The sequence below is a fragment of the Pteropus medius genome, unplaced genomic scaffold, assembly GCF_902729225.1.
Source record: "Pteropus medius unplaced genomic scaffold, Ma_sr-lr_union100, whole genome shotgun sequence".
NCBI classification, from domain to species: Eukaryota; Metazoa; Chordata; class Mammalia; order Chiroptera; family Pteropodidae; genus Pteropus; species Pteropus medius.
Genome location: NW_024352787.1, coordinates 8584551 through 8607144, shown reverse-complemented (window position 1 = coordinate 8607144; position 22594 = coordinate 8584551). Strand labels below are relative to the sequence as shown.

The 22594-nt window shown below is 35.3% G+C and overlaps 1 protein-coding gene and 1 pseudogene across 2 annotated transcripts in view; both read right to left on the bottom strand.

Moving 5' to 3' along the window:
* Window positions 1–22594, bottom strand: part of MAGI2 (membrane associated guanylate kinase, WW and PDZ domain containing 2) — a 1217785-nt gene that overhangs the window by 695009 nt on the left and 500182 nt on the right. The gene's annotated exons all lie outside the window — the stretch shown is intronic.
* On the bottom strand, window positions 11418–11956 carry LOC120591722 (60S ribosomal protein L21-like; annotated as a pseudogene).

The following is a 22594-nucleotide window of genomic DNA, read 5'->3' as shown; positions in this document are numbered from 1 at the left end:
CAGAGATCGCTCCACCTAGAGAATTCCCTGAAACTCTGCCTCCCCCAACCGGGCCACACCCAAGCCACATCCAGGTATATCCTCAGCGAGTCAGGTGCTCCTTGCTGAGCAGCACCTAGACTCACACAGGAGCCAGCTGGCCTTGGTTTCTGGTGTGGCTTTTTGAGGCAACTATAAGCACAGCATCTGTGGATTGCTTGCTGAATCTTAACAGGTGGCCCTAGAGGGGCAGAGGCTTGTGCTAAGTTTGGCCTGCAGCTGAACCCCTCTCAGGACTATGCCACTGGACATCTACCACACAAAGCCACACTAATAAGTCCAGGAGACATAGGAACTTTGCTTAGTACATAGAAACAGACAGAAAGGCAGCCAAAATGAGAAGACAAAGAAGCAGAAACCATATGAAAGAACAGAGATCCAGATATAATGGAGTCAAGTAATCTAACAGATGCAGAGTTCAAAACACTGGTTATAAAGATGCTCAATGAACTTTTGGAAAGTGTAAATGAATTCAGTGAGAACTTCAACAAAAAGATAAAAAACATAAAAATGGAAATGGAAATTATAAAAGGAAACCAGTCTGAAATTAAGAACACAGTATCTGAGCTGAGAAGTATATTAAATGGAATAAACAAAGGAATAAACAAACTGAATAAAGAAAAGGATCAAATTACCTATCTAGAGGATGGGAAAGACAAGGATACTCAATCAAAATGGCAAGAAAAAAAGATGCCAAGAGTATAAAAATAATTTAAAGAGCATTTGGGACACTATTAAGGGTCCAAATATCTGTCTGATCAGCGTATCTGAAGAAAATCAAGAAAAGGTGTTTGAAGAAATGATGGAAAACTTCCCTGGTGAAATGAACATAAAACATCAAGAAGCTCAGAGAATCCTCAAAACCAGGGATCCAAAGAGCTTCACACCAAAACACATCATAATTAAAATGCCAAAGGTTAAAAACAAAGAAAAAATGTTAAAAGCAGCAAGAGAAAAATAGATAGTTACCTATAAGGGAACACTCATAAGACTGGCAGCTGATTTCTCAAAAGAAACTATTCAGGACAGAAGGACTTGACAAAAAATATTTGATGTGATGAAGACCCAGGATCTACAATCAAGAATACTTTATCCAGCAAAGCTATCATTTAAAGTCAAAAGACAGATAAAGAGCTTCCCAGACAAAAAAATAAGCTAAAGGAATTTATCACTGCCAATCCAGTATTACAGGAAATGTTGGAGGGACTTATTTAAAAGAAAAAAAAATGTACCAAAAACAGAAATAAAGAATGGTAACAACTACATTCCTATAACAAGTACCTCAAATCAAAAAGAATTAAGTGCACCAACCAAAATATAGAGTGTCTGAAGGGATAAGAAAACAAGACCCCTACATATGAAAAAGAAGGGGGTGGAAAAAGATATTGCTTTGATGGACCTAGAAGGTATTTAAGTCAGACAGAGAATGATAAACACTATATGATTTCACTTATATGCAGAATCTAAGGAATAAAAAGAACAAACTAATCAAAACCAGACTCACAAATATAGTGGACAATTTGGTGACAGACAGAGGGGAGGGGGGTTTGGAGGGCTGGGAGAATGGGGTGAAGGGTTATAGAAGTACAAATTAGTAGCTAATGGATGGTCATGGGGATGGGGAGCACGGCATAGGGAATGCAGTTAGCATTAATACGTTGGCTAGGTGGAAGGTCAGGGGAGGGAGGGAGCAATTGAGGTGATTGTTTTATGAACTATATAGACATCTAACCAATGTACTGTATAACTGAAACTAATTAAAATAAATAAATTAAAAAAAATATGATAAACCCTAACTAAAGTTGCTCAAAGTAGTCTCAGAAGTGAGTAAAGCAAATTATTTTCTTTTGGGTAACCCTTAGGGACAGGAATTATTATTTTTTTGTTGTTAATCCATTTTATATTCAACTAACATTCATTGAATACTTGATATATATGCAATATAGTTTTTAAATTAGTGTTGGAAATCCACAAATATATAAAATCTAATCCCTCTTTTCAAGCAAATTCTATTTTATTAAAAGTGATAAAATGCATAAATATAATTTAGTTCATTGGAATTATAAAGACGGTAGGAAATAAATTAGTTCAGGTGGCTATCTTTCATTTGCTTCTGCAGACCCACCCTCTGCCATTCTTCACCCTGCTCTGTTATCTTAAAACTCTGATTTGTCTGAGTGATAATTATAAGCCTTGGCTTCCTGTGGGTTTGATCAATGGGGAGTACCAGCATGCCCTCATGAGATGAGAGAAGAGCAAAGTTGGAGTATTTAGGAACTATCTAGTCTCTTAGCTTCTTCCTTATGTCAAAGTGAACTTGGATGTGTTTCTGAGCCAAGACTTCAATGCCTGACAATTTCCTCTCCGCACAGCCCTCTCTATGTCTTGATTTTGCTAACTGACCTCTTTCTCTGCTCTTTCAGATTTTGGGATGGTACCTGGTGGAAGCAGGGTTCTGCAATATCTCTTGTTGAACTATACACATATACCCTACCCAATCTCTGAATTTGAGTGTGCCATCTCTTTCCTTCGGGACTCAGAAATAGAAGATTTTGAGAACAAAATGATCAGTTTTAGCTATTCGGAACAATTCTGCTATCTTTAACTAGGTAGTAAATGATGATTAGAATGGAAATATCAAAGGTTTTTATTCTCTACTCCATAGCCAAAATTCTGTTACCTTCTATGAAACAAATTACAATGCCTCTTATATTTAAAAATTCAAATATTAAGTTTACAACTCCCTGGAAAATAGGGATACAACTCTAACTCCATTTCTCCATGCTTTTAAAAAATTGAGATATAACTAACAGACCATAAAATTTACCCTTTTATAGTGAATGGTTCATTGATTTTAATATATTTACAAGTTTTGGCGACCATCACCACCATATTCCAGAATATTTCCATCACTACAAAAAGAAAACTGACACTTCATAGCTTTCTCTATTTAATTGTCCTATTCCCGAAATATGGAGTGATGAGGGAAGCATGGAGGAGTGAGAGACATCCCCAGATCTCTTCCTTTGAAACAATAAGCTCAACTACTAAAACTCAACAAAAAACACCCAACCTGCACATAAGCACATTTGAGCAAGGGATCCGCAAATAAGAGCTACCACAGGTCAGAACGACAGGTCAGAGCCTCATGAGCTGGACAGTAGACTGGGAGAAACGAAGGAACTGCCTCTTGCAGTCTGAGCTCCCTGCAGGAGGAGGGGCGGGGAGAGGAGTGCCGGGTTCCTTGAACGGTCCTGCCTGATGGAGCTGTGAGCTCCACACAGTGGTAGTGCACAGGGATCAGGGCAGAAAGCAGAGAAGTGGGGACACCAGAGAAGCAACAGGTGATTATTACCAATATGGTCGCAAAACGGAAGGATGAGCTACAGTCCCCATCCTCCAACCCAGAGGCAACTCCCCCCATATCTTCTAAGACTGAACACTGCAAACCCCAGGGGAATTTGAGCAAATGTTACCGATACTTTCGCTAACATTGATGGACTGAGACTGAGGGTAGCGACTGTGATAGAATATTTATAAGAAAAATAGGCATTATTAAAGCTTTATGTAAGCAGGGATCCAAGAGGTTTAGAAACCACCTACTAGAAACCAAAAGAAAAATGTCTTCTTAGCAGAAGGCTAAAGAGAGATCTTTACATGATAAATCTTTCTGAGGGAAAAAAAAAGCAGAATACAATTGCATTAATGCTCAGGCAGAGAAATAGTCCATTAAACACCACAAACAACCAAGGCGACAAGGCAGCTCAGAAAATTTACAAAAATAAGCTTAAAGACAGAGAAATATGTGACTTAAATGACAGAGAATTCATGACAGTATTTCTGAAAAAGCTCAAATAGATCCAAATTAACTCATACCAACAATTCCAGAAGATAAAAAAGCAACTAGGTCAGCAGAATGAGTTTTTTAGCAAGGAAATTAGCACTAAAAAAGAACCAAATAGAACTTCTGGTGATAAAGAACACATTGAAATGAATGAAAAATGAAATAGCAAGCTGAGGAAATAAAGTTGACCAAATAGAGGAAAGGATCAGTGATATCAAAGACAGAAATCTAGAAATAATTCAGAAGGAAGAAGAGAGAGACTGAGGAATGAAAAATAATGAAAGAGAAATACAGGAACTAGCTGATACAATCAGGAAAGGAAACAAGAATAATGGGCATTCTCAAAGGAGAGGAAAAGGAGCAGGGATTAGAAAGCATTTTTAAACAAATTGATGAGAATTCCCCAAATCTATGGAATGAACTGGAGCTTCGAATTCAAGAAGTCAACAGAACACCCAATTATCTTAACGCAAAAAGACCTTCTCCAAGACACTTATATTAAAATTATCAAAAACTAATGACAAAGAAAGAATACTCAGGGCAGCCAGGGAAAAGAAGACGGTACCCTAGAAAGGAAAACTCTTTATGTTATCGTTGGACTTCTCAGTGCAAGCCTTACAAGCAAGAAAGAAGTGGAATCACGTATTCAAACTATTAAATGAAAGGAACCACCAGCCAAGAATAATGTATCCGGCAAAGCTCTCCTTTAGATATAAAGGAGAAATAAAGACCTTTCCATACATACAAATATTGAGGTAATTCTCCACTATGAGACCTGCATTGCAAGAAATACTGAAAGGGGTCAGCCTACCTAAAACAAAATGACAAAAAAAAATACATAACTATGAGTAAGGTGACCAGCAGGCAGACAGAAGAAGAGTAGTGCAACTCTTATTAAGAATAGGGTATTATAAGCTTAAACAATAAGAGATTTTCTATAACAAGATAGTAATGAACATTCAGCATACATAGAGACAAATTGAGACAACAGTAACAGAAAAGGGAAGGATTCAAAGATCCAACTTCGCAAAGGAAATTGGAGATAAGGCACATGCAGAACAAAACGGACTACTGTATATATAATTATCCTTTACATATTCATAATGGTAACCACACACCAAAGATTCAGAACTGAAGTACATCACATAAAATGAGGACTAGAGGCAAAATTCATAAAACCCAACCAAAGTTAAAACAACAACAACACCAACAACAGCAACAACAAAACAAATAGAAATGCAAAGACAAGGAAGCAATGGAAAAACTGAGCTACCAGAAAGCAAAGATAAAATGGCTATAGGAAAACTTCATATTTCAATAATCACCCTAAAAGTAAATTGAGTGAACTCACCAATAAAAAAGCACAGATTTGCATATTGGATCGAAAAACAAAACCTGGAGAGAAAAAAAAAATGGCGTAGGTGTTAGAGGCCTTGTGCATCCCTCTTGCGACCAAATCAAAGTTATAACAGAAATACAGACCAAACAGCAAAAATAGTTGCCTGGGATCTAGATGAACAAGCCAACTAAGGAGAGAAATAAGAAATCACCTTGTAACATGACGTGATAGGACAGGGTGAGGACAGGAGGCTGCCCAGTCCTAAGCGGCTGAGTGGAACAGAGGCTATGTCAGCCAGCAGTTGCAGACACCTCTTAAAGGGGCCATGTCCACAAGCGGACTTTCAAGGTGATGGACCTGCTCGCTCTGAGCACCAGTGTTGGGTGATTGCGTCGGGGGGCATCAGGGACAAGGGGACGCTGAGTTGTTGGAGTGAGGCCCAAAAGCTAGGAACTCTCCCGGACAGAAGTGCCGGCAGTATCCATTGTTCCTCTGTTGAGCCCTTTCCCCTCCTAGTGTGCTGATGCAGCGCCTGTGGTAGCTCAGATGTCATCAAACTGAATAACAGAGGTCACTCCGCCCAGAAAATTATCTGAAACTCCACTTCCCCGAACTCTCTGCCCTACCCAAACTACATCCTGGTGTATCCTCTGCGAGTCAGGTGCTGCCTGCTAAGCAGAGCCAAGACTCACACTAGTGACAGCTGGCCTCAGTTTCTGCCATGTTTTTTTAAGAAACTATAAGCACTGCATTTGTAGATTGCTTGCTGAATCTTAACAGGTGGCCCCGGAGGAGTAGAGGCTTGGGCTAAGTTTGGCCTGCCCCTGAACCACTCTCAGGACTGTGCCACTGGACACCTACTACACAAAGCCACACTAATAAGACTGGGAGACTTAGGAGCTTTGCTTAGTATGTAGAAACAGACATAGAAAGGCAGCCAAAATAGGAAGACAAAGAAGCAGAAACCATATGAAAGAAGAGAACAGAGATCCAGGAATAATGGAGTCAAGCAATCTAACAGATGCAGAGTTCAAAACTCCGGTTATAAAGATGTTCAATGAACTTTTGGGAAGTGTAGATGAATTCAGTGAAAACTTTAACAAAGAGATAAAAATGTAAAAATGGAAATGGAAGTTATAAAAGAGAACCAGTCAAAATGAAGAACACCTTATATGAGATGAAGGCTACTAGATGGTAGGGGTTTAGGGGGATTGAAGAAAAAAGGCATAGGGATTAGGAATAGATATGGAGATGCAGAGTGTAGCATGGGGAAGATGGTTAATATTGTTGTACTATATATGCAAGGGGGAAGAGAGTTACTAGATTTCATGGGGTGAGTGCTTTGAGAGATATGTTGATCCCTGAACACCAGGCTGTACAACTGAAACTGGTATATTATTTTATGCCAACTATAATTAAAAAAAAACACCTCATTGACTTGTACAATGTAAATATGAGCAATTAATTGTCTATTATATTTCAATAAAGATGAGAAAAAAAACCCCAACCATATGTTGCCTCCAGGAGACACATCTCAGTTCCAAAGACCAATGTAGACTCAAAGAGAAGGGGCAGAAAATGATATTTCAAGAAATGGCATTCAGAAAAAAGCAGAAGTAGTGGTACTAATATCAGATGAAATAGATTTCAAAAAAAAAAGGTAAAGAAAGATAATGAGGGACACTTCATACATAAGGATAAAGGGAATCATATACCAAGACGATATAACATTTATAGCTATGTTCCCAATCAGGGATCCCCAAAATATATAAAGCAATTCCTAACAGAACTAAAGTGAGAAGCAGACCAAAACACTATCATAGTAGGGCACCAACTGTTGGATATGGACAGATCATCCAAACAGAAAATCAATAAGGAAATAACATCCTTAAATGACGCATTAGACTAACTGGACAAAACCTGGAGAGAAAAAAAATGGCGTAGATGATAGAGGCCTATCATTGATATTTACAGAGCCTTTCATCCCCAAACAGCTGCTTATACATTCTTCTCTAGTATACATGGAACATTCTCAATAACTGACTACATACTGGGACACAGAGATAGCTTCAACAAATATAAGAGGGTTGACATCATACCAACCATATTCTCTGATCGTAATATTTAGAAGCTGGAGATCAACTGTGAAAAGAAAGCGAGAAGAACCACAAAGATAGGGAGATTAAACAACCTGCTACTGAAGAATGACTGGGTCAGAGAAGAAATAAAGAGATATCAAGAGATACATAGAAACGAATGATAATGATAGTACATCATACTAAAACTTTTGGACACGACAAAAGCGATAATAAGAGGAAAGTTCATATCATTATCAGCCTATCTCAAAAAACAAGAACAAGCCCAAATAAACAACCTAACGCTTCATCTTAAAAACATAGAAAAGGAAAAACAAATAAAGCCTAAAATCAGCAGAAGGAAAGAAATCAAAATGAGAGCAGAGTTAAATAAAATTAAAAACAAAAAGCATTTAAAAAAATTAATACAACAAAGAGCTGGTTCTTTGAGAATTTTAATAAAATTGACAACCCCCTGGCTAGATTCACTAAAGAAAAAAGAGAAAAGACACAAATAAACAAAATCAGGGATGAAAGAAGAGAAATTACAGACAGTCCAGAAATACAAAAGATCATACAGGAATACTATGAAAAGTATATAACACCAAACTTAATAACCTAGTGAAGTGAACAAGTATTTAGAAATATACGACCTTCCTAGACTGAATCAGGAAGAGCTGGAAAACCTATATAAACTGATCAGCAGTATGGAAATGGAAACAATCATCCAAAACCTACCAAAAAGTTTACAGCAAAGGAAACCATCAACAAAACAAAAAGACAACCGACTGTTTCAGAGATGTATTTGCTAATGATACATCTCATAAGGGGTTAATATCCAAAATATATGAAGAATTCATGCAACTCAACAACAAAATAACAAACAATCCAATTATAAAATGGGCAGAAGACCTGAACAGATACTTCTCCAAAGAGGAAATACAGATGGCTAATAGACATGTGAAAAGATGCTCAAGGTCTCTAATTATCAGAGAAATGCAAATTAAAACCACAAAATCACCTCACACCTGTCAGAATGACTATCATCAATAAACAAAAAAACAACAAGTGTTGGCGAGGATGTGGAGAAAAGGGTATCCTCATACACTGTGGGTGGAATTGCAAATTGGTACAGCTGCTGTGGAAAACAGTATGGAGGTTTCTAAAAAAATTAAAAATGAATATAACTTTTGAACTAGCAATTGCACTTCTGGGTATTTATCCAAAGAAAACTAAAATAATAATTCGTAAAGATCTATGCACTTTAATATTCATGGCAGCACAATTTACAATAGCCAAGATATGGGAGCAACCTAAATGCCCATCAACAGATGGTTAGATAAAGAAATTATGGTTCATATGTACAATGGAATATTACTCAGCCATGAAAAAATGAAATCCTACCATTTGCAATGACGTGGATGGACCTAGAGGTTATTATGCTGAGTGAAATGAGTCAGATAGAGAAAAATAAATACTATATGATTTCACTTATATGCAGAATCTAAGGAACAAAAAGAAAAAACTAATCAAAAACAGACTCACACATATAGTGGACAATTTGGTGATAGACAGAGGGGATGGGGAGGTGGGAGGCTGGGAGAGTGGAGTGAAGGGTTAAAGAAGTACAAATTAGTAGTTGATAGATGGCCACAGGGATGGGAAGCATGGCATATGGAATCCAGTTAGCATTAGTATGTTGGCTAGGTGGAGGGCCAGAGAAGTAAATGGGAGGATTGTCTTATGAACTATATAGATGTCCAACCAATGTACTGTATACTTGAAATTAATTTAAAAAAAAATAGCAAAAAGTAAAAGTCCAGGACCAGAAGTCTTCACCAGTGAATTCTACCATACATTCAAAGGAGATTCAATACCCATTCTCCACAAACTCTTCCAAAAAATCGAAATGGAGGCAATATATCCTAACTCATTTTACAAGGCCAGCATTACCCTGATACTAAAACCTGGTAAAGTTAACACAAAAAAAGAAAACTACAGACCGATATCTCTCATCAACACAGGTGCAAAAATCCTATATAAGATACTAGTGAACCAAATAGAACATATTAAAAAGATTATATACCATGATCGAGTGGGCTTCATCTCAGGAGCACAGAGATAGTTAAACATACGCAAGTCAATTAATGTGATACACCATATAAACAAATTAAAAAATAAGAATCATATGATCATATCAATAGATGCAGAAAAAGTCTTCGACAAGATACAGCATCCATTTATGATCAAAACACTTAACAAAATAGGTATAAAGGAAAGTACCTTAACATAATAAAGACCATAAATGACAAACCCTCAGCCAACATTATACTTAATGGTGAAAAACTAAAAACCTTCCCTTTAAGATCAGGAGCAAGACAAAGTTGTCCACAATCACCACTGTTATTCAATGTAACTTTGGAGGTCCTAGAAAGTACAATCAGGCAAGAGAAAGATATACAAAGCATCTAAATAGGAAATAAAGAAGTCAAACTGTCCCTATTTGTGGATGACATGATTCTCTATATGGAAAACCCTAAAGACTCCACAAGAACACTACCAGAAATAATAAGCAAATACAGTAAAGTTTCTGGACACAAAATCAATATTCAAAAATCCATAGCGATCCTATTCTCTAGTAATGAAGTGTCAGAAAAAGAAACGGAAAAAATAATTTCTTTTGCAATTGCAACAAAAAGTATAAAATATCTAGGAATTAATCTACTTAACAGAACATGTAAAGGACCTATATAATGAAATAGAAAGAAATATATTCTGTGTTCTTGGATTGGAAGAATCAACATAGTCAAACCAACGTTATTACCTAACGCATTATACAGATTTAATGCAATCCCCATCAAAATCCCAACGTCACTCTTTAAAGAAATAGAACAAAAAAATAATCAGATATATATGGAAGCATAAAAGACCCTAATTACCAAAGCCATTCTGAGAAAAAGAACGAGGCTGAAGGCATCACTCTGCCTGACTTCAAATTATACCACAAAGTGACAGTAAACAAAACGGCATAGTATTGGCAGAAAAACAGGCACATGGACCAGTGGAATAGAATTGAGAGTTCAGAAGTAAACCCATGTTTACATGAGCAAATAATTTTTGAAAAAGAAGCCAAAAACATACAGTAGAGAAAGGAAAGCCTCTTCAATAAATAGTGCTGGGAAAACTGGAAAGCCATCTGCAAAAGAATGAAACTAGACTATTGTCTATCATCATACACCAAAATTAATTCAAAATAGATTAAGGACCTGAATATAAGACTTAAAACAATAAAAATTCATAGAAGAAAACACAGGAACTAAACTCAAGGACCTTGGACTTAAAGAGGATTTTATGAATTTGATCTCAAAAGCAAGGGAAGTAAAAGCAAAAAGAAATCAATGGTACTACGTCAAATAAAAAGCTTCTGCTCAGCAAAAGAAACCATCAAACAAGGTAAAGAGGCAAACATCCAAATGGGATAATATATTTGCAAGCAATGCCTCCGATAAGGGCCTAATATCCAAAATATGCAAAGAACTCACACAACTCAATAAGAACAAAAAAAAAAACAAGCAATCCTATTAAAAAAATGGGCTGAGGACCTGAACAAACACTTCTCCCAAGACATACAAATGGCCAAGAAACATATGGAAAGATGCTGAATATTGCTAGCTATTAGAGAAATGCGAATCAAAACACAATGAGATACCATCTCACACCTATTAGAATACCTGTTATCAACAGTACAAGTAATAACAAGTGTTAGAGAGGATGTAGAGAAAAAGGAACCCTCATACACTGCTGGTGAGACTGCAAATTGGGACAGCCACTGTGGAAAACAGTGGGGGTTCCTCAAACTATAGAGGTTCCTACAAAACTAAGAATTGATCTACCATATGATCCAGCAATCCCCTCACTGGGTATTTACTCCAAAGACTTGAAAACTTCTATTTGAAAAGATATATGCACACCGATGTTCATAGCAGCATTATTTTTATTTCTCTTAGGTATGTACCCAGAAGTGAAATTGCTGGGTTCTATAAGTGTGGGGGCTAAAAAAAAATACTTCTCCTACCTTTTCTTTTTCAATTAGAGGTCTTTAATTTTATTTTAAAATCTATTATGCCGTGAATTTGTAGTGAATGGGCTCCAGCAGCTCAGGTTCCTTTCCATTGATTCTCACAAAGTGTGCTTCTCTGGGTGGAGCAGGCTGGTACTTCAGCTGAACCCAGGTACCTTTCTTTTTGACTTCCTTCTTTTTTGATCATTTTTTCTTCACACGTTTCAGGAAGCTACCTCAGCTCTTAGAGTGCTTAAAATGCTCAATACATACATTAACTCTCTTGGCAAGAATCTTGCCCTTGTTTTTTTACAACAATGCCAACTGCATGCTGAGTAACACTGTAACCTCTTCCAGTTTTGCCATGCTAACATTTGTGGGGCATTCCTTTTCGAATAGTGCCCATTTCCTTGATGTCTACAATACCACCTTTTTTGTAGATTTGCATGTATGTGGCCAAAGGAACAACTCCATGTTTTCTAAAAGGCCTAGAGAACATATAGCGGGTGCCTCTCCTCTTTCCCTTTGTGTTGGTCATTTTGGTGAATTACTGAAAGATGGCAATTCTGGCCGAAAAGGAGCTCCTCCTACCTTTTAAGTTCTTCTAATTGGGCTAATAACCAAATTAACAGAGATATTAACAGGAGAAAATCAAATTTTAATCTGCATGCATAGGGAATTCACATTAGCAGGAAAATTCCAAAGACAGTGAGGCAAAGTTTGGTATATACGTCATTTTGGACAAAACAGAAAAGAAGGAATGGGATCTTAGATTTCCAAAGTGAAAACAGTTGAATTACAGGTAATTAAGAAAGAGTGGAACACATGTGACAGTCAAATTTTGCTTCAATGGGACACAAGGGATGATGTAGCTTCCAGGCCCCAGCCTGGAGCCCTCTATCTACCATACTCAATTCAAATTAGGCTAAGGCGAACATCTTAATTTCTTCTTTGAGCAGGCCTTTCCATCTGAATCTCTTGGGGGCAAGAAGCGGGGAGGATCAAATGCTCTTTCTGAGTTTTTTGTTTCTTAATAACCAGCTTAAAATCAATATCTCAGAAGGCAGCTATAGGGTGTCAAAACTTTAGTCCCCTTCATAAGTAATTCTATATTTAACTTTTTAAGGAAGCACCAAAATTTTTCCCCAAATGTGTATAATTTTACCTCCCCTTCAGCACTGTACGAGGGTTCCAATTTCTCCAAATCCTTACCAATACTTGTTATTGTCTGTGTTTTTTTTTAAATATAGCCATCCTAGTGGGTGTGAAGTGGTATATTATTATAGCTTCTCCATGGCATTTTAAATTTATGAATAAAATGTAAGTATATAATTCTATGAGTTGTTAATGAGCAAATTGAGGTAGCATGCAACATGTGAAGATGGGTTGCTTTAATCCTGTGAGAATAGGAGGTGGCAATACATTTGATCTGTACATTGGTATTCAAGGCCTTGACTTAAAAGGAAATTATTATTCTCCCATAGTCAGAAGAACCAGGAATGCTTCTCTAAAGAAATGAATCTCTTACCCATGAAAAGCAGATGAAATTGCTTAGGATGTTCCCAAACTTTAAAAGTGTAACAAAGAGAATGGGAAAAGCATCTGACAGAATTTAGCATATCACTCTTCACAATCAGGAACGAGAGATTAGCCTGGGTTCTAACCAATGAAATAGCTATTGGATATACAGGCTATTAAAGTCAAAATTGATTTTATCTCCTGTTAAGCAAATAAAATATTTGAGGGAAATAGCTGAAGGGCTAATAAGGAGAGAGGATGGGGCTTGGAGAAAGAGCTCTTTCTCAGGAAAAGGTAGTTTTGTTCATAAATCTTATGTGTGGAAGGGACCATTGCCCTTGCAGATTCTCTCCAAAAAGGGCAATGGGTAATGAAATAGTGGGAAAGGTGGAAGCAGAAAGTAAAGGACAGGTATCTTGGAAATTGGTCACTAGCGCAGTCCTCAAGTTCAAAGTAACAGTGTGTCAGTAAATGTGCTGTAAGATACCTGGATCCTGTGTTACCCCAAAGAGGGAAAGACCTCTATCAAAATGATTGAAATGGAATTTTTCATCACCCAGGCAGAAAGGGGATCAAATCCAGTTTATTCTAATTTGGGAAAAATAAAGTAATATGGCATTCTTGTAGATGAATGTGTTAGAGTAAAATTCATGTGCACCATCTCCTAATAATTAAGGCTCTTGTGTCAAAATGAAAAAACACTATGCAAAAAGAGGGGAATATCATATACTTAATATTGCCCTTGATTCAGAGCACTTTCTCCCAAGATTTCTTTATGACTACAAGAACAGTGCTTCTGGAATTTTGGAAGTCCCTGGATGTAGATGTTAGAAAAAATTATCTTGGTTTGCAAAGATTATATAATAAAGGTGGACCAAGATTTTTTCTTTTAATGCTTATGAGAGCCTGTTCAACGCTAGGTTGGGAGGCTGTCAAGCTAATCACATACTCTGAAGGCGATATTTTGTTAAATGTTCTGTGCTTTTCAAAATCGTAGTTAATATAAATGATTTTTTTTAATGGTATCATAAGTAATAATTACAATTCTATTTTATTTACAGAAATAATTTCCTATGACCAGAAGACAAATGTTTATAAGTCTGAACCATATAAAGAAAACTATAAACGCTTTTTCTTAGGTGATGGTTATTGGTCAGCTTGGTTATTCTTTACCCAGCTATATATTTCTTTCCACAATGAAGCAGTGCCCACAGATCTTGATTTTCTCTTTATCTTGGCTTCAGTATTCTTTAATAATAAGTCACCAGAATATGGCAAGACAACAAGCAGTGGGTATTGACAAAGAATTTTCTTTCTGTAGCCACCATAATAGCAGAGCCAGCGTTTTTAATAGAGGTGTTGATAACTAATTCCTATAGCACCGCAATCGATATAATGTTCAGAAGCAAGATACATTTCCAGTATGATGCAAGTAAACTCAATTCAAGGAATTTTCTAAAGTCATGAAATAAGTTAGTGGGAAAGTAGGAACTTGAACTGGGTTTTTAAACTTTTACTCCAGTGTTTTCCTAATATGCCAGACTGACTACACAATATGCCACATTATCACAAATTTTCAAATTTTAATTTCAATATTATTTATCACCTCTACAGAGTAATTAATTAAAAGTTAGTTTATTAATATTGAATTTTTGTTTTTAATTTCTACATTAAGTTATCCATGCTTGTTGACAGAAAAGCATTGAGTAGAGAAGTTCAGATGAATAAAAATTGAAAGAAAGAATAAAAAATTAATTCAGCCATAAAGCTATTTCAACATATTACTTTCCATTTTTAGTGGTAACCCTTCTTCCCTGGAGCCATCATATTTATTTTTCTACTTAATTATATCCATGTAAATGAATGTATGAAGAGATTTTTATTAATAAATGTATTGAAGCGATGATTTTGGTATTTTCTAAACTCCTAGTGCCTAAGCTTACTTGGCAGTGACCTCATTACTCTCCTCCCAGTCCCCTAGATCTTTTGCCTTCAAGCATTTAAGATGTTAAACTCCTCTTTTTAAAGCGTTACTCCAGAAAGGCTAGAGATAAAATGATAAAAGAAAGTAACCAGAGCTATAATATAAATAGAATCAATGAAATAGCTATTGGCTATACAGGCTATTAAAGTAAAAATTGATTTTTATCTCCTGTTAAGCAAATAAAATATTTGATTAAGAGCACTTTATATATGAAAAATGGATTCCAAGATGTGATATAATATTTAGTGTAAACACTATATTGTTTTCTAATATTTAATGGTTTCAAACATATTATTAGCATCTCTTATGTGTATATATCTTTGAAAATCATCTGAGATTCTTTTTGTATAAAATTGGAAAAGAAGAAATGAAAATGAAATAATATAGATCAGGGGATGAAAAATGTTGAATGAGAGGAGAAATGGAAAGAAGGGATGAAAATAGATGCATAAAAAGAAAGAAAATAAAGGGGAGACTAGAACAATGACAAACATGTGGCATAGAAAATATAATTTTTGATAGGCATAATTTCTTGAAACTTCAAAATTTAAATGGAAATGATTAAAGTAAGAAATGTGTAATGGCTAGAGGTACATGTCTAAAATGGCATATCAAAATCACACCGGTGGCCCAGCTATTTTAGTGCATTCGACTTTAGTTGAATTGGGTTTCCTTTAAAATCTTGCTAATACTAAATAAAATAACCATGTTTTATAGATATTTATTTTTCTTAAAATGGCCAAATAATTAAGGACTTAATGCTAAACATAGTTTATGATTAACTTAAATCCAGAAATCTCTTATCTGCTCACTGAGATAGAAAATGGAATAGAAAAAATAAAACAGAAAGTCTTGTTGGCTCTCAGAAACTCTGAAGCTCTTTTACTGGTTTATGCCATGATTACCAAAGGTGTCATTAACTCTGAACAAAAGGACATTTTTCTTTTATGTGTAGGCTACTATCTTTCAATTCCAAAATAAACTGTTGAGTTCTCAAAAGTTTAATTAGTGACTTTAACTTGTGATTCTATTTGTTTCATTTACTTTATTTAAACTTTTTAAACTTTAAGCGTTTATGACATTCTAAATATACATATCAATTCATAATTGTTTCCCTAATGTTTACCACATGGGAATTGTCTTATATAAATTAGTACAGGATACCTTTCAAGTAAGCCTGGGGTAGGCCGATGAATATTCATTCCTAATAAGCTTCCAGGTGACACTGTCAGCCTGCTCACCACACTTTGAGTGTGATTCAATCTATTTAGAGAAATATTTTCAGTTGCTGATATCCAGATAATTTTTTAGGAGCAAACAGTGAGATGCTGTATCTTAAAATAAGCTAAGGCAGTTTCTCTTCTTATCCTCAATGTTCTCCAATTTGTAAGTGAATGTTACCAGTGCCGGAGAACAGAGGCTTGAAGAATAGTTAGCTTGTCAGCATTGTTTAGTGGGAAGTAACATGAAATTTAGAAAAAGACAGACAAGATTTCAAATCTCAGCTTTAACATTTCTTAACTGTGTGCCTCTGGGCAAATTACTAAAACTTTCTGAGTCTCATTTTTAATATGTGTGCAGTAAAAAGAATAAGCCATATGTGGAAGTATTATTGTAAGCATTTAACAAATTAACCTATGTGAATACATTACGAAATTTTTAAAGCGCTTAACCAATATCATTTGAGATTTTGCTCTATTCGTTATGTCTTCTATTTCCCCTGCATTTTCAACTTCTCCATTTTCATTGGCTGTCTCTAATCTAAAAGAGATACTTTCTCCACCATTTTAAAAATAACCCTCTATGACCCTATATAACTTCTGACTTCTCCCCTCAGTCTCTATCACAACTAAACTTTGAAAAAAATTACATACACTCACCGCCTCTAGTTCCATATTGCTTAGTCCTTCATCTTATCATTATGGTTGAAATTCTGCCTCTACCACTAAAATGATATTGCTTTTTTAATAATCATATTGACTTTGTAAGTATAAAATCAATCCCTGAGTGATGTTTCTCAAGCATGTGACCTCTAGCTCTGAGTGGCTGCTATGGCTCACCACTCACTTGCCCTGGAAACTCTCCCCTAACCTCAGCCTTAGCAACATTGCTCTCTCTTGCCCTTGAAACACTTATCTTTAACTCAGTATTTACTGGTACCTCTTCCTCTGTTTGTTCCTTTTTTTCTGTCAGTGTGCATGCTGTCTCTGGGAGATCTAATCTTTGTGCATACCTTCAAATCCCATCTCTGTACTTTGACAACTCCCCAAACCTACAGAAGCCAATGCAGACTTCTCTCTTAAGTTGCAGACCCATCCAACTTCAAACTGGATATCACTCTTGATGTTTAAAGTTAAATTCCACAAAACTAAACATTGAAGACATACCCAGAATATGAGCCTATATTTCTTGTATTCCTCATGAGACTGAATGGCAATTCCATGCACCTAGTCTCAAAGGTTATCTGGGAGAGTTCCCTCTGCCTGGAACATTTTCTACCTTTTCTTCATCTAGAAAATTTATATTCATCCTTCATGTTAAAGCTTATATAAGTTTCTCAGGAATTTTTCTCTGACCACCCAAGCAGCTCCTACTGTGTATTTCTCTAGACCCCTGAACCTCACCTATAGCAGAGTTCCTGGATATCTCTCCATTATACTCTAAATTTCATGGAGGAAGAGATTACTCTGTGTCTCTAACTTATGAATTATCAGTACATAGCTGAACAAATGATACATAATAAGTGTTAAACATATTACTTTGCTCTCTTTTCCAAAATTATTCAGTGAGCAGAATAAACGAAGTTCCTCTCTTGGGTGTCAGAGTATCAGACAGACAGTAAACAAGGTGAAATAATAAATCGACAAATTTCAAGCATGTTAAAAGAGAAAAATTGCACCAGAAGGAGACTAGCAGAGAGAAATCTGTATAGAGTAGTAGGAAGAGTTGGGAGTTGTTTCTTAAACAAGATAAGCAAGATCTGGTCATGCAAAGAAGAAACAGTATGAGCAAAGAAAGTCCCTATTGTGGAAAAGGCCTTGTCTGGTTTCATTTTTTGGAGGTTATCCTTCCCCAAACTGAAAGAGAGCTCAGGAAGTGAAGGGAACTGTTGTGTGAGATGAGGCTGAAACAATAAGCTAAGTCCATTCTTTGCAGAGACTTGCTGTCAAAAACGAATAAGTTTAAAAAGTTTCAATGTTCTAGTTATGGGTCACAACAGATTCTCACTGTGTGTTATTTTTATTCAGTTATCTTAATTCCTTATAGTAAATAATTTTTAGTCATACTTTATTAGCACCTATAACTTTTCCAAAAATAAATTTTTATATACTTTGCTAGTAGTCAGTTTGTTTGTCATTTTTTAATACAAAAAAGTCTTGTTATTCATTAAACAATATATCAGAATAGCTCTGTAATGTAATTTCCATATAAAATCTCTAGTAGATGTATAATAAAGTAGATTTATGTCATCACTTTAATGAAAAAAAAAACTTATTTTCATTAAACAATATTGAATGTCAAAATCTAGAGACTATTTTTTTATTGTAGAAACTTTCAATAACATCAGCTCTGTTCTTAGTATCATGTATTTACTTAAGTTCAAAATGTATTATATGGGTTTATTCTACACATAGGTATTAACTTCAGAGTTAAGTCTACATTTCTGAATTCTGAGTCTAAGAAAAGCTTTTTAAATATTTAATGCTCATTTAAGGCATGTTAATTAATTAAATAATTGATTATTTAAAAAACAGATGATTTATAGCAGGGTTTCTCAACCTGAGAAATAAGCTGCATCCATGATCCCTACCTACTAGAAGCCATTTGCAACATCTAGCTCCCCAAGTTATGACAATCGAATGTCTGGTTGAGAACCATTAGGAGATATGTTTCAGCAACTTGAGGCTCTGGGTTTGGAATATATCATTTTATCCTTTCCTACAAAATTGGATATTTTTATTTTATGTCATAAATATCTATAACACTCCTTATCTGTATGTTAGCCATATGCATTTGGTTAATACCTTTTTGAAAATGACGCAAGTTTTTCTGAGTTGATTGTTTGTCTTGATAACAAACATAAAAGGAACAATTTTAAATTATAGTTATTTTTTCTAATTATATCTGTAAATCACAATAATTATATAAAATTTAGAAAACTAAGTAATGAATTAAGGAGAAAGTACAAGTTACTATGGAAAACCACTTTTAGTATTTTGAGATATTTATGTTGTCTATATATGTATTTTTTATAAAATTGGGAAAATGCTGTTATGCAATTTCTTGTTTATAGAGTGTCATTTTTCTATTATGCTTAATATATTATGTGTATTTGCATATGTAATTAGTCTTTGAAAACATTAATTTATCTTTTTATGTACTATAATTAAGAAAAGATCATATATTTTTCCATACTTTTCATTGATGCTTTTCCATACTTTTCATTGATGCTTTTCCAATTTTTTAAAAATTATTAAAATATATAAGCATAAAGAAAATAGTTTAATATATAGCAATCGAATGTCGCCTTTGATGACTGTTTCTTTGGGTATATTTTTTAACTCCCATGTAAGGAGATTTTCAGACTACTTTCCTCCCTTACATTTGGTCTTTTGATTATTTTTTTTATAGTTTAAAATTGACCATAGATACATAAAAAAATAAAATGATATACATATAAGGTGATAGAAAGGACTGAAAAGAAATCCACACATAGATATACCATCACACATTGCTTTAATTTCAAATTGTTTTGTCTTTACGGGCAAAACAGATTGGAAATAAGTTTTTCAGGTGCCTATTCATAAAATTCGTAAAAGGTGACTAAAAGAGCTATTGCTTCTCTAATGAAATTATCATTTAATTATACTCTTCCAACAAATGTATACATATTCAAAGGTAATTTGGTTGGTTTTCATTTAAAAATAATGTATAAGAATAATCCATCTATTTACTTCTCAGTATATAACCAAGAGAAAAACATATGCTTACACAAAAATTTGTATATGAATGTTCATAGAAGTATTATTTGTAAGAGCCCCAAAGGGGGAAACAACACAAATGACATAAATGATGAATGTATAAATAAAATGGAGTATATTGATACAATGGCATCAAATTCAACTTTAAAATAAAGTGAAGTACTGATAATGTACTACAGCTTAAACAAATCTTGAAAACATTAAATGAAAGAAGTGGTCACAAAAAGCCACATATTGTATGAATTTATTAATGTGGCATGTTTAGAATAATCAAATACATAAATAAAGAAAGATTTGTGATTTTCAGGAGAGAGGAGAGGATGGAATAAAGAATGACTTCTATTGGGTTCCAGGTTTATTTGAGGGATGATTATAATGTTCTGAAATTAGAAACTGATGACGATGGTGCATAGCATTGTAAATATAGTAAAGCCTACTGAATTGTACACTTTAAAGAGTAGATTTCATGATATATGAATTATATCAATACAAATAAACATAAAAATAACAATCAATCAATAATAGATTTTGCAATAGACCACATATCTGTGATATCTTTGATAAGCAAAGTAGGAAAACATATAGATACCACCTCCATGAAAGGAGAAAACTCTAGTTGATAAAGAAAATGGAAACTTATCTTTTAGTTAAGAAAAAAATGTTTTAAAAATTATCTGATTTTTAGTTTCTACTGCTTTAAAGTAGAGAGCTTAGTAGTAAATCTAAGGTGTCTATCTGTAAATATTTTCACTTAGAAAATTGTTCCCCTAGAAACTCAGGTTTTTAAACATAAGCTAAAATTTAACATAAAGTTATTTCAATAGTATCACCTTCCATTTCCTAAGAGATTACTATCAACACTGTCCCTAGGAAAATCAAATGTCCAGAAGTTGTGGGGACTTCAAACAATAAGAAAGCAATAGTTTAATGTTTAATGTCATGAATCTAATTACTGAATCCCCTGCTAAAATTATTCTGGATACTTTGGGTCAAGAGCTGAACCTCTGTCCCTTGCCAAGGTTTATCCCCATTTTAGAGAAGGAAACAAGAATAGTTGTCCTATTTTAATAAATTATGAGGAAGAAGAGGTCAGCTCTAAACACATAACAGAGCAATTAAACTCCCCTCTCAGCCCAAGCTTTAGGAGGATATAATGTTATTTCAGTTTTTAAACCATTCTAATGTATTATTGTCCTATCCACCAAGGATTTATATGCAAAACAACAACAACAACAACAACAGTATAACTTTTAAAGAATGCAAAATAAAACATAAAGCCTATTGCTGTCAAGTTATCCACATGAGAAATCACTGTGTATATCTGGAGAAAAATACTATACTTATGTGAAATGTCAAAAGAAATGAATATAAAAATCTTTGACAAACTTGTCATTAAGCACAGAGTGTTTATCTTTCTCAGGGCCTATAAATGACTTAGTCCTTGGTTTGAATTCCTCCTCTTATAATGTGTGCTATATCCATACATGAAAAGACTAATGTAGTAAGGCTTTTTAGCTGACATTTAAAAATGGATCAGGTCAGTATTTTTTTTTCTAGACAAGATGGTGGAGTAGGTAAAAGCTGTGCTTGTCTCCTCTCATGAACACATCAAAATTACAACTAAACTACAGAATTGCCTGAAGTCTAGCTGAACAGAAGTCGTACAACTAATGACATAGAAAAGACACCTTGAGACTGGTGGGGGGGTGGGCGGAGACGTGAAATGGGACGGTCCTATACTTGTGTATGGCAGTTAAAAATGAGAGGGACATTGCAACTGCAGAGATCTCCCTGGAGGAGCGAGGGGTCCTGGCCCCATAACACGCTTCCCAGATGAAGATTCCAGTGCTGGAAAGAGAAGTCTCCACAACTCTGGCTGTGAAAACCAGCAGAGATTATGGCTAAGTGAGATGAAGGGAGGCTGGAGGTCCAAATGTTCCCCTTAAAGGGCCTGTGAATAGACTTACTCACTGATAAACTCACTTGCTTTGAATTCCACTGATGGGGCAACAGCTTGAAAAGCACCAAGGACATATGGGGAGGAACTGGGTTGTCTGGCTTCTGGGCAAGGGCTAGAAGGGCAGCTTCCTCCCAGACAGAAGAGCTAGTAGACTCAATTGTTCCTTGATTGACCAGGAGACATTGCCCTCTTCTCTCCCAGTGTGCAGATACAGGTGGCCACCATATATGAGTCTCCATTAACCTGGCTAACACCAACTGCCCCACCCTGGTGATCCCAAAGGACGCACCTAAGCTGCTTCCAGTGGTTTATCCATACAAATGGCCTGCCTTGGCTCATGCTGTGAACTTTCCTAAAATCTCTCAAAGGTTCACAAACCCCAAACAAGCATCATCTAGCCTTGGCAAGCCCAGTACCTCTTGTTGAGCAGCCCCATGCCCAGCACTAGCAGCAGCTGCTTGGACTCTCTAGGCACTTCCAAGTGCAGCATGGTGGCAGCCATCTGTAGATTGCTATATCAACCAATAACTACTTTAATATAAATCGATTAAATGCTCCAATCAAAAGACATAGAGTGGCTGAACAGATAAGGAATCAAGACCCTTACATAGGCTGCGTATAAGAGACTCACTTCAGATAGAAAGAAATACAGATACTGAAGGTAAAGAAAAGGAAAAAGATATTTCATGAAAATAGAAACAAAATAAGCTGGAGTGAATGATGTCAGAAGCATATGAGTGAGAGATGTCCCCAAATCTCTCTCCTTGAAATAATAAGAAGCTGAACATCTAAA